Source organism: Trachypithecus francoisi, unplaced genomic scaffold (assembly GCF_009764315.1).
Source record: "Trachypithecus francoisi isolate TF-2019V2 unplaced genomic scaffold, Tfra_2.0 Lachesis_group5, whole genome shotgun sequence".
NCBI classification, from domain to species: domain Eukaryota; kingdom Metazoa; phylum Chordata; class Mammalia; order Primates; family Cercopithecidae; genus Trachypithecus; species Trachypithecus francoisi.
The window spans coordinates 56,764,905-56,777,594 of record NW_022681470.1 but is presented as its reverse complement, the minus strand read 5'-3'; positions in this window follow the sequence as shown (position 1 = coordinate 56,777,594).

Sequence of the window (12,690 nt, the reverse complement as noted above, 5' to 3'; positions counted from 1 at the left end):
TTGCCCAGGCTGGTCTTGAACTGTTGGCCTCAAGTGATCCACCTGCCTAGGCCTCCCAAAGTGCTAGAATTACAGGTGTGAGCCACCGTACCACACTAAGTTGGACAATTTTGAATTGCTACAATGATCTGTGTTAGTCCTAAAGTCACTAAGAGGCACAAGAGAGCTATCGTGCTGACAACTTTTAAAGTTTTATGGTAATTGCTATTATGTTAACACTTTCAAAATACTTCATTACATATAATGTGCTTCAAGTGAAACTTCTTTAAAAAATACAGTGTTTAAAATCATTTCTAAACCAAGTTCTATCTAGTCTCTTATTTGAATTTGCAATAAATTGGCAAGTTGAAAGTAAACTTCATTTGTTTTTTTTTGTTTTTTTTTGAGACGGAGTCTGGCTCTGCCACCCAGGCTGGAGTGCAGTGGCTGGATCTCAGCTCACTGCAAGCCCCGCCTCCTGGGTTTACGCCATTCTCCTGCCTCAGCCTCCCAAGTAGCTGGGACTACTGGCGCCCGCCTCGTCGCCCGGGTAGTTTTTTGTAGTTTTTAGTAGAGACGGGGTTTCACCGTATTAGCCAGGATGGTCTCGATCTCCTGACCTCGTGATCCGCCCGTCTCGGCCTCCCAAAGTGCTGGGATTACAGGCTTGAGCCACCGCGCCCAGCCAACTTCATTTGTTATACCCAGAGACTGAGAAATAGAATTCAAAAGCTTGTTTGAATTCTTTTCATGATGAAATTTTTTCCTCTATTCTACTTCAATTACCTCATGTATAACTGATTGCAATTATAAATCTGCCTTATCAGATCTCTGAAAGGGATGATAGAGAAAAATGATTCTAAAGCCCTTTATGGAATATTTAATACTTTTCTACATCCAACATAAAATGTATTATGCTTTATAACTTTAGAGAATTTTTCTATATAGCTCTTGTAATCTACATTAAATATTTTCCTCTTCTTGGCTTACCTTAAGATCTGTCTCTATGGCTAGCACATGCCCCCCCACACGTGTGTGTTAAAAACACTTAATATACTCTCTTGGAATTTTGCAATTTTATCATTTTGAAAAATAGCTAGTGTTTAATTTTTATCATTGTTTTTCTTTTCTATTTTTATTTTGGGAATGAAGATCTTACCTAATGTTGCTCTGGATGACTTGATTTGGATTATGTATATTTTACACATTTTCTACTGAGATGTTTTCTAGGGAGCCTGAAGAATATCCTTTAGATTGCCAAGATTTCAAAACTTCCCTTCCATTTGCTTACACTCCTCATTGTACTATGCAGAAAAGACAAATATTATTACCTCCACTTAATGAATAGAAAAACTCAGGTGTGAGGGGTGATGTTGTAAAAGTCAGAGTAACGAGTCAACAACAGAGCTGAGATTGAGTGGGTGATGATCCCACAAGAGAATGGCCATGCTCAGCTATCTCTGCCCCGCCATCTGGGTAGGTCTCTCCAAAGGCAGTGGCCTCCCAGAGAAGACTTGCCTCACCACACTGCAGGAAAAGCCCGTACACTGAAATTGATTTGGCTGAGTTTTTACACTGGCTTAATGTTAAGAGTTTGGTTATTTCTTGCCATTTCATCTCAAAACCAGCAGATGTAAATTCTCCCCTAATGGCTTTCAAAGAGCAAACAACTCCCATCAAATCTTTCATGCCAAAACTGTCACATTAAAACAAAATTATCTTGCACCAACAACACATTTAAACAGCTCAACGTTTCTCTTAGTGGAAACATGTTTGCATCTCTGCCTCGAATCTTCTAAAATCTTGTTCAAGATATTGCTGAGTATCAGGCTTTTGGGAAAGTTCACTATGATTTGTTAAAGAGAACTTCATAGTCCCAGAGTCCCCACATCATTTTATCAGGAGATTTGCAAGGTTTTCCATTTAGTTGCACCAGGTTTAAGATTTCTCCTTTTTCTTTTTCTATTAAGAAAAACCGGCCGGGCGCGGTGGCTGGCCGGGCGCGGTGGCTCAAGCCTGTAATCCCAGCACTTTGGGAGGCCGAGACGGGTGGATCACGAGGTCAGGAGATCGAGACCATCCTGGTCTACACGGTGAAACCCCGTCTCTACTAAAAATACAAAAACTAGCCGGGCGAGTTGGCGGGCGCCTGTAGTCCCAGCTACTCGGGAGGCTGAGGCAGGAGAATGGCGTAAACCCGGGAGGCGGAGCTTGCAGTGAGCCGAGATCGCGCCACTGCACTCCAGCCTGGCCACAGAGCGAGACTCCGTCTCAAAAAAAAAAAAAAAAAGAAAAACCACAGAAAAGAGAAGACCATTGTGCCTTCCCTATGTCTTCAGGACCTGAATGAGTCTTTTGCATTTGGGACTGGCTAACAAGACCCATTTTCTCCCTGAGATGTGGCCAAGTTGGTCCCAATTTTTATTGCCTGTCCAGAAGAGAAAAAGAAAGTCCATCACATGGCACATCCAGCTGCCTATGGTTTTTTCTTCCCTCCCTCCTTTCCTTCCTTCCTTCTTTCTTTTCTTTTCTTCCCTTCTTTTCCTTGAGACTCTGTTGCCCAGGCCAGAGTGCAGTGGCGAGATCGTGGCTCACTGCATACAGCCTTGATCTCCTGGGCTCAATGAATCCTCCCACCTCTGCCTCCTGAGTAGCTGGGACTAGAGGTGTGTGCCACCATGACCGGCTAGTTTTTGCACTTTTTTTTATAGAGACGAGGTTTTACCATGTTGCCCAGGCTAGTCTCAAACTCCTGGGCTCAACTGACTCTCCCATTTCAGCCTCCCAAAGTCCTAGGATTACAAGCATGAGCCACTGCTCCCAGCCTGCCTGTGTTTCAATCTCTACAGTATCTTGATTTTGACTTGGGTAGTCAAAAAACGGACAGATAAAACATCCAGATTTTTTTTTTTTTTTTTTTTTTTTTTTTTTTGAGACGGAGTCCGCTCTGTCGCCCAAGCTGGAGTGCAGTGGCCGGATCTCAGCTCACTGCAAGCTCCGCCTTCCGGGTTCACGCCATTCTCCTGCCTCAGCCTCCCGAGTAGCTGGGACTACAGGCGCCCGCCACCTCGCCCGGCTAGTTTTTTGTACTTTTTAGTAGAGACGGGGTTTCACCGTGTTAGTCAGGATGGTCTCGATCTCCTGACCTTGTGATCCGCCCACCTCGGCCTCCCAAAGTGCTGGGATTACAGGCTTGAGCCACCGCGCCCGGCCAACATCCAGAATTTTTAAGCCACTGGGGAATAACCATTGTGCATAAAAAGAAAAACCCTAGCATTTTAGAAAAATGGGCATAGGGCTGGCTGGATGTGGTGGCTCATGTCTACAATCCCAGGAATTTGCAAGGCCAAGGTGGCTGGATCACTTGAGGCTAGGAGTTTGAGAACAGCCTGACCAACATGAGGAAACCCCATCTCTACTAAAAATACATAAATTAGCTGGGTGAGATAGTGCACGGCTGTAATTCCAGCTACTCGGGAGGCTGAGGCACAAGGATCGCTTAAACCTGGGAAGGGAAGCTGCAGTGAGCCAAGACTGTGCCACTGTACTGCAGCCTAGGTGACAGAGGGCATGGTGGCTCATGCCTGTAATCCCAGCACTTTGGGAGGCTGAGGTGGGCGGATCACGAGATCAAAAGATCGAGACCATCCTGGCCAACATGGTGAAACCCTGTCTCTACTGAAAATACAAAAATTAGCTGGGTGTGGTGGTGCATGCCTGTAGTCCCAGGTACTCGGGAGACTAAGGCAGGAGAATCACTTGAACCCCAGGAGGCAGAGGTTGCAGTGAGCTGAGATCGCCCACTGCACTCTAGCCTGGTGACAGAGTGAGATTCCATCTCAATAAATAAATAAATAAATAAATAATAATAAAAAAAGGTATAGTAGTATAAAATTTTTTTAAGATCAAAGCATTCCTGTAACTTTGGAAGCAGAAAAATGTATTAGGCATAATTAAAATTGCTCATAAAATTATTATTTCTGATTTATTTTAAAATGAAAGGCTAGACAGTATGATCCAGGACAAAAAAAGAATCCTTAATTGCTTTAATCTCTCTACTATTCTCTTATATTTTTGACAAAATATCAATAGCTCCCTGCACCTTCCTCCTCCATGTTTCTGGGTTTGTTTATTTATTTATTTATTTATTATTTTTTGAGACGGAGTTTCGCTCTTGTTGTCCAGGCTGGTGTGCAATGGCGCGATCTCGGGGCACTACAACCTCCGCCTCCCGGGTTCAAGCAATTCTCCTGCCTCAGCTTCCCCAGTAGCTGGAATTACAGGCGCCTGCCACCACACCCAGCTTTTTTTTTTTTTTTTTTTGAGACAGAGTTTTGCTCTTGTTGCCCAGGCTGGAGTGCAACGGCAGAAATCTCGGCTCGCCGCAACCTCCGCCTCCTAGGTTCAAGTGATTCTCCCGCTTCAGCCTTCCAAGTACCTGGGATTACAGGCATACACTACCACTCCAGGCTAATTTTGTATTTTCAGTAGAGACGGGGTTTCTCCATGTTGTTAAGGCTTGTCTGGAACTCCCGACCTCAGATGATTCGCCTGCCTTGGCCTCCCAAAGTGCTGGGATTACAGGCGTGAGCCACCACGCCCAGCCATAATTTTTTGTATTTTTAGTACAGACGGTGTTTCACTATATTGGCCAGGGGAACCACCAGCCTCAGCCTCCCAAAGTGCTGGGATTACAGGCATGAGTCACCGTGCCTGGCTTGATTATTATTATTTTTTGAGACAGAGTCTCTCTCTGTCGCCTAGGCTAGAGTGTAGTGGTGAGATCTCAGATCACTGCAACATCTGCCTCCCAGGTTCAAGTGATTCTCCCGCCTCAGCCTCCTGAGTAGCTGGGATTACAAGCGTGTACCACCATTCCCAGCTAATTTGAGTTCTTTCTCATAGACTTTTACACCACACCACTAATCTGGGGATCTCAGTTTTCTCAAGTTATGAAAGTTGTTTTTTGTGGGTTTTTTTTTTTTTTTTTAAGACAGAGTTTCGCTCTTGTTGCCCATACTGGAGTACCATGCCATCTCGGCTCACCGCAACCTCTGCCTCCTGGGTTCAAGTGATTCTCCTGCCTCAGCCTCCTGAGTAACTGGGATTACAGGCATGCGCCACCATGCCCAGCTAATTTTGTATTTTTAGTAGAGACGGGATTTCTACATGTTGGTCAGGCTGGTCTCAAATTACCGACCTCAGGTGATCCACCCTCCTTGGCCTCCCAAAGTTCTGGAATTACAGGAGTGAGCCACCGCACCTAGCCAGTTTTTATTTTTTATTTTTTATTTTTTATTATTATTATTTTTAATGATAGCATTTGGAAGCCTTGTGATATTTTCGTGTCAAAAGTAAGCAAGAGAGAGAAAGTGAAATCCAAAAAAAGTAGGTGTTCAATTTATTAGAACTGATAACCAAGCTGTTGATATTTAAGTATTTATTCTTTGATATTGTTCATATTATCGAGTAATTTGTGTTTTGTTTTTACTTTTTTTTGATACAGTCTCACTCTGTTGCCCAGGCTGGAGTGCAGTGGTGTGATCTTGGCTCACTGCAACCACCGCCTCCCAGGTTCAAGCAATTCTCCTGCCTCAGCCTCCCAAGTAGCTGGGATTACAGGCACCCGCCACCATACCAGGCTTATTTTTTTGTATTTTAGTAGAGACAGGGTTTAGCCCTGTACCCTGTCTAAGTTGGTCAGGCTGGTCTTGAACTCCTGACCTCAGGTGATCTGTCTGCATCGGCCTTGCTAAGTGCTGGGATTACAGGTATAAGCCACTGTGCCTGGCCCAAGTACTTTATAATTTGTGCAAGATGCTGCAAGCAAAATGGAAACCAAGATGCAACCGTGCCACTGGAGCATCATTGAGAGCATTATTCTCACCTGACCATCAATCCTTATAGTTTATCACCGCCACAAAGTGTCACAGTAAGAATCTCTGTGTTTGAAGTAATATTTTTTTTTTTGAATGGAGTCTCACTCTTTTGCCTGGCCTTATTTATTTGATTTTGGGACAGGGTCTTGTTCTGTCGCCCAGGTTGGAGTGCAGTGGTGTGATCTTGGCTCACTGCAGCCTCAACCTCCCAGCTCAAGCAATCCTCCCACCTTAGCCTCCAGAGCACTTGGGACTACAAGCGTGCACCATCACATCCAGGTAATTTTTGTATTTTTTGTTCACATGGGGTCTCACTGTGTTGCTCAGGCTGGTCTTGAACTTCTGGGATCAAGCTATCCTCCCACCTTGGCTTCCCAAAGTGCTGAGATTACGGGCTCAAACCATCACGCCTGACCCTGATGCTGTAATTTTATTTCCCAAATTAATATTACATCTAAAGTCACTCAATACCAACCATTTGGATTCTCTAAAGCCCGTTGGTAATACAATGGGTGGCTTGTATCAGCATATTGTTGTCTCCCACATAACCATGAAGGGTTCCCTTGCTCTTCCCTTCCTCAGCACCACATCCAGTGTGTGTCATACAAGAGGTGCTCAGTAATTGTGCATTCGATGAACAGCTTGAAGGCTGGGCTGGTTTAGACACAGCTAGTCAGAGCATAAGCTGAGTGACCAGTCTACTATATTTAAAAATATAACTTGCATCTAGTCCTATGAACATATCCGTATCTAAATGTTTGTTACATTGATTCTTGTTTTTTTGTTTGTTTGTTTTTGAGGCGGAGTCTTGCTCTGTCACCCAGGCTGAAATGCAGTTGTTTGATCTTGGCTTACTGCGACCTCCGCCTCCCAGGCTCAAGTGATTCTTGTTCCTCCGCCTCTGAAGTAGCTGAGATTACAAGCATGTGCCACCACACCTGGCTAATTTTTGTATTTTTAGTACAGATGAGGTTTTATCATGCTGACTAGGCTGGTCTCAAGCTCCTGGCCTCAAGTGACCTGCCCACCTAGACTTCCCAAAGTGCTAGAATTACAGGCATGCACCACGACGCCTGGCCTATACTGTTTCTTTAAATGTGAATGATCCCCTTTGATTAATGGTTAATTGAAAAAAAATAAAAATTTAAAATATGATTTAAAATTTAAAATATGATTAAAATGAGTAAACTTGAGAGGATTTAATCTCTTTTAAAATATATAGCCGGGCACAGTTGTGTGAGTGCATAGTGCCAGTTACTCAGGAAACTGAGGCAGGGTGATCACTTGAGGGCAGGAGTTTGAGACCAGACTGGACGACATAGTGGGACCCAATCTCTCAAAGCAATTTTTTTTTTTTGAGACAGAGTCTTGCTCTGTTGCCCAGGTTGGAGTGCAGTGGCACAGTCTCGACTCACTGCAACCTCTGCTGCCCGGGTTCAAATGATTCTCCTGCCCCAGCCTCCCGAGTAGCTGGGATTACTGGTGTCCACCACCACGCTCTGCTTCTTGTATTTTTGTGGAGACAGGGTTTCACCATGCTGGCCAGGTTAGTCTCCAGCTCCTGACCTCATGTGATCCACCCACCTCGGCCTCCCAAAGTGCTGGGATTACAGGAGTGAGCCACCGCACCTGACCTCTATAAAACAATTTTTAAAATTAGCTGAGAGTGGTGGTGTGCACCTGTAGTCCCAGCTACTGAGGAGGCTGAGGTGGGAGGATTGTTTGAGCCCAGGAGTTTGAAGCTACAGTGAGCTATGATTATACCTGTGAATAACCATGTACTCTAGCCTGAGCAACATAGCAAGACCCTGTCTCTAAAAAAATATTTTTCTGCCAGGCACAGTGGTTCATGCCTATAATCCTAGCACTTTGGGAGGTCGAGGTGGGTGGATTACCTGAGGTTGGAAGTTCAAGACCAGCCTGGCCGACATAGTGAAATCCTGTCTCTACAAAGAACACAAAAAATTAGCCAGGTACAGTGGCACGTGTCTATGATCCCAGCTACTCTGGAGGCTGAGACAGGAGACTCGCTTGAAACAGGGAGGCAGAGGTTGTGGTGAGCTGAGATCACGCCACTGCACTCCAGCCTGGGCTACAGAGTGAGACTTAGTCTCAAAAAAAAAAAAAAAAAAAAAATCAAATGACTAAATAAATGTGGAAGTGTGTTGCTGGGGGCACAGGAGGTGGGTCTTGTTTTATTCTCCCTAAGTCTACCCATCCTTGGGATAATTTACATTTCTGGATCTCAAACAGCTGAACCTGTGGGAGGAAGGACGAGAATCTTGAATGTAACTCTGACTTTTGCCCGTAAGAAAGGTGGTCCTGGGGAGTTGAATCAAGAAAGCTTTTGCTTCAACTTCCAGTCTTAATTTGGGGCAAGGTTTAGAAGCTAGTGGCTTAATGAGAGCTGAGCTGTCTGCCAGATTCTCCCCTTAAAAAAAAAATCAATCAGACACATTGTTTGCCCCTTTGGGCTTGACAGACATGTTGTAATAAGGTCCTGAACTGTTCACTACCTCTTTATGTACTTTCTGTCTAAAGGCTTGTTACTATTGTGACCTATATTCATGGAACCACAAACAATGGGTTTAACCATTAACTTTCAAACCGCCTTTAAATGAATTCTTTTATAAGATGAGAATTATATAGGCTTCCACTGGTTGCTCAGAAGAAACAGAAAAGGGCTCAGTTGAACTCGGTTATTAAGGAACTGGGAGTTGATGGTTAGGATGCCCCTAGACCAAGCAGATAATTTGCCTTGACCTGACTATGTCAGATAACACTGTTTAGTTGACATTCCGGTGTCCCTGAAAAACATAATGCATTCCTAAGTTGGTTTGGCTGAAAATAAAGTTGAACTGTGGCAATCCCTTGTACTCATTGAGGAAAATCCCCCGATCTATCTCGATATTTAGTGTCTATTAAGGCATCATTTGATGTTAGGTATCTATTTCCAGGACACTTCCTGGAGGTCCTTGAGAAAGTTACAAGCTGTAAAGGACACATTATTTTCTCAAGTGATAGGCAGGACTAAAAAGAGTAACTGAAACCCTGCCCACTTAGATTCATAATTACTTTGGTGAATTTTCTCTTCCATTTTTTTAATTGAGTGACAATCAGAAAAAAAAAGTAGCTTTCTAGTAAGCTCTACAATCTAGATAATGTCTGAGTGCTTAATTAATTTTAAAAAGATTTAATGTAAAATCAAAGGATTATTTCACTGGAGTAGTGAACTGATTCTTATTTGGATTACTTTATGAAATGCTATCAGTCGGCTGGGCGAGGTGGCTCATGCCTGTACTTTGGGAGGCCAAGGTGGGTGTCGCCTCGCAGCACTTCGGGAGGCCAAGGTGGGCGGATCACTTGAGGTCAGGAGTTTGAGACCAGCCTGGCCAACATGGTGAAACCCTGTCTCTACTAAAAATACAAAAATTACCTGGAAATTGCTTGAACCCAGGAGACGGAGGTTGCAGTGAGCCGAGATCACGTCACTGCACTCCAGCCTGGGCAACAGCGTGAGACTTCTCTCAAAAAAAAAAAAGAAAGAAATGCTGTCAATAACATAGTAGCCTATTTGGGGTCTTTCATAGTTACTAATTTTTACTTTTTCATGGAGTTTAATTTCCACATCCTGTTTTGAATCACTTGAACTCATAGCATAGTGTTATTTTTTTCTTTAACGTTAGAAAAGCCTTTTTCTGTCTTTCTAATACATTAATTATTTTTCAGTGTCTATCTATAGGCTGGCTTAACCTACTGAGCTCAGTCTTCGGATCAAGAAATAGAAACACAGTGAGACTAAGTGATAGGTTCGGCACCATCTAGAAGTTAGCAAAAGCCACAGTCTCTTGGTTCCAATCCTGACTTTACTCTCTGAGTCATGAGGCTTTTCCCCAGTAATTGTTTTTAGAGCCAAATCTCTGATTCACAAATATATGATCTGCTTTTGATTAAATTATTTAATATATACTTCATTACTATTTTGTCAACCTGATTGTGCCTCTCATCTAGCAATTAATTATACAATGTGCTATTTTGATATTCTTTTGTATTGTTATTTATTCTTGCACATTTAAAATTGAATTTCTTAAGAAAGCCTCTGCTATTTGTGAATTTCAGGAGAAAAGGGTCCACGGCTTGTAATTCTGTGCAGCCTCTCAAATGCAGAGCATCTCATACACAGTTGTGCTGAAATTTGAATTGATCTCATTTGTAGTTTGGGAAAACCTGGGTTTTTTGTTTGTTTTGTTTTTTCAGACAAGGTCTCAGTTTTTCACCCAGGCTGGAGTGCAGTGGCGAGATCACGGCTCACTGCAGCCTTGACTTCCTCAGCTCAAGTGATCCTCCCACCTCAGCCCTCTGAGTAGCTGAAACCATAGGCTGCACCATCATGCTCAGCTAATTTTTAATTTTTTTGTAGAGATGGGGTGTCACCATGTTGCCTAGGCTGGCCTTGAAGTCCTGGGCTCAAGTGATCCTCTTGCCTGAGCCTCCCAAAGTGCTGGGATTACAGGCATGAGCCATTACACCCAGCCAAAATTGGTATGATTTTAAGTGAAAAATTTACAGCAGATGAATTAATTCACCTGATTGTCTTAAACACTTCAGGGTGGATTTCATGTTTAGGAGTAGAAAATAAAAATGAAAGCCAGGTGTGGTGGCTTACGCCTTTAATCCCAGCACTTTGGGAGGCCTAGCTGAGCAGATCACGAGGTCAGGAGATAGAGACCATCCTGGCCAACATGGTAAAACCCCATCTCTACCAAAAATACGAAAATTAGCCGGGCGTGGTGGTGTGTGCCTATAATCCCAGCTACTCAGGAGGCTGAGGCAGGAGAATTGCTTGAACCAGGGAGTCGGAGGTTGCAGTGAGTTGAGATCGCGCCACTGCACTCCAGCCTGGTGACAGAGCAAGACTCTATCTCCAAAAAGAAGAAAAGAAAAATGAAAGAGAAGGAAAAATATCTAGAAACCTGATTCATGGCCGGGCGCGGTGGCTCAAGCCTGTAATCCCAGCACTTTGGGAGGCCGAGACGGGCGGATCACGAGGTCAGGAGATCGAGACCATCCTGGCTAACACGGTGAAACCCCGTCTCTACTAAAAAAAATACAAAAAATTAGCCGGGCGAGATGGCGGGCGCCTGTAGTCCCAGCTACTCGGGAGGCTGAGGCGAGAGAATGGCGTAAACCCGGGAGGCGGAGCTTGCAGTGAGCTGAGATCCGGCCACTGCACTCCAGCCTGGGCGACAGAGCGAGACTCCGTCTCAACAAAAAAAAAAAAAAAAAAAAAAAAAAGAAACCTGATTCATTTGGCAAGTTTTCCGGTTATTACTATATGAAGTTGAGCAGTTACAGTAGTAAAGGGTGTGCTATGAACTGCTGCCTTCAACTTTGCTTCGGTTAAGCTTCCCATACATGGAATTTCCATCCCCAACTGAAATGACTATATGTTTGCTACTTAAACATTTAGTTCATTTTGTCTTTTTCCTGCTGTATCTGCTGGAGGGACTATGGGATGAGAAATGGAATCAGAATCTCCTCCTTTGGGTCATTTACTGCTATAGGTTGAGCATCTGTAATCCAAAAATAAAAAATCCAAAATACTCCAAAATCCAAAACTTTGTAAGTAAATGCCAACTTGACACTCAAAAGAAATGCTCATTGGAACATTTTGGATTTCAGATTTTCAGATTAGAAATGCTTAACTAGTAAGTATGTAATGCAAATATTCCAAAATCTGAAAAAAATCCAAAATTTGAAACAATTCTGGTCCCAAGTATATCAGGTAAGAGCTACTCAACACATAGCAGCAAAAACCTTGTTACTAATAAAAAATACAAGGCTGGATGGGGTGGTTCATGCCTGTAATCCCAACACTTTGGGAGGCTGAGGCAGGCAGATCACTTGAGCCCAGGAGTTCAAGACCAGCCTGGGCAACATGATGAAACCCCATCTTTACAGAAAATACAGAAATTAATTGACCATGGTGGTGCATGTCTGTGGTCCCAGCAACTCAGAAGGCTGAGGTGGCAGGATTGCTTGAGCTCGGGAGGTTGAGGCTGCAGTGAGCCATGATCGAACCACTGTACTCCAGCCTGAGTGACAGAGTGAGACCCTATCTCAAGACAACAAAAACAAATGAAAAACCCATACCACATTCTGGAAAGACCTGACTTCCTCTCATCACATGGCTTTGTCTATCTTAGGGCTGACCCTAAGGGAATATATCATAGCTAAAAATTCTGTCCTAAACAAAATTCAGAGGATATTGAGGGTAGGTCAAGCTTTATCTCTGCTTTCAGCTTCCTCTGTTCCCTATTCTCTCTCAAATGTTGTGCTTTTCAGAATGGGAAACTCTGACCTTGGAACCAGACTGCCTGATTACTAGCTGTGTGGTCTCAGGTAAATTCCTTAGCATCTCTGAGCTTCTGTTTCCTTATGTGTAAAATGACACAATAGCAATAAAGGTGGAGTATTCTTTATCTGAAATGCTTGGAACCAGAAGTGTTTCAGATTTTGGATTTTTAAAAAAGTTTTGGAATATTTGCATATATATATAAAATGAAAGATCTTGGGGAAAAGATCAAAGTCTAAACACAAAGTGTAGTTATGTTTCATATACACCTTATACACATAGCCTGAAAGTAATTTTATAAAATATTTTAAATAATTGTTTTCATTAAAGTTTTGTCTGTGTTTTGACTACAACCTCATCACATGAGGTTAGTTGTAGAATTTTCCATTTGTAGCATGACATCGGCACTCAAAAAGTTTCAAATTTGGTCAGGCATAGTGGCTCATGCCTGTAATCCCAGCACTTTGGGAGACCAAT